This window comes from Haliaeetus leucocephalus, unplaced genomic scaffold (genome assembly GCF_000737465.1).
Source record: "Haliaeetus leucocephalus isolate CR32 unplaced genomic scaffold, Haliaeetus_leucocephalus-4.0 Scaffold932, whole genome shotgun sequence".
Classification (NCBI taxonomy): Eukaryota; Metazoa; Chordata; class Aves; order Accipitriformes; family Accipitridae; genus Haliaeetus; species Haliaeetus leucocephalus.
The window spans coordinates 6,717,404-6,717,942 of NW_010973368.1; the positions used below are offsets into that span (position 1 = coordinate 6,717,404).

The 539-nt window shown below is 52.7% G+C and overlaps 1 protein-coding gene across 3 annotated transcripts in view; it reads left to right on the forward strand.

Annotated features, from left to right (window-relative positions):
* TSHR (thyroid stimulating hormone receptor) overlaps positions 1–539 on the forward strand; it is a 75,449-nt gene that overhangs the window by 43,895 nt on the left and 31,015 nt on the right. The gene's annotated exons all lie outside the window — the stretch shown is intronic.

Sequence of the window (539 nt, forward strand, 5' to 3'; positions counted from 1 at the left end):
CCCCATCCCCCCCCCCCCCAGTGGGATGGGGGAGAGAGAATACAATGAAAAAAGCTCAACACAAGGACAGGGAGGGATCAGTCACCAATTGTGGTCACAGGCAAAAACCAGACTGGACTTGGGGAAAAAAAAACAAAATCAATTAAATTTGCTACCAATCAAATCAAAACAGGATAATAAGAAGTAAAACTAAATCTTAAAACACCTTCTCCCCACCCTCCCCTCTTTCCTGGCCTCAAGTCCACTCCCAATTTCTCCACCTCCTCCTCCCAGCAGCACCGGAAGATGGGGAATGGGTTTGCAGTCAGTTCATCACACGTTGTCTCTGCTGCTCCTTCCTCCTCAGGGGGAGGACTCCTCACACTCTTCCCCTGCTCCAGCGTGGGGTCCCTCCCACAGGAGACAGTCCTCCACGAACTGCTCCAATGTGAGTCCTTCCCACAGGCTGCAGTTCTTCATGAACTGCTCTGGCATGGGTCCTTTCCACGGGCTGCAGTCCTTCAGGCACAGACTGCTCCAGCGAGGGCTTTCCCATGGAG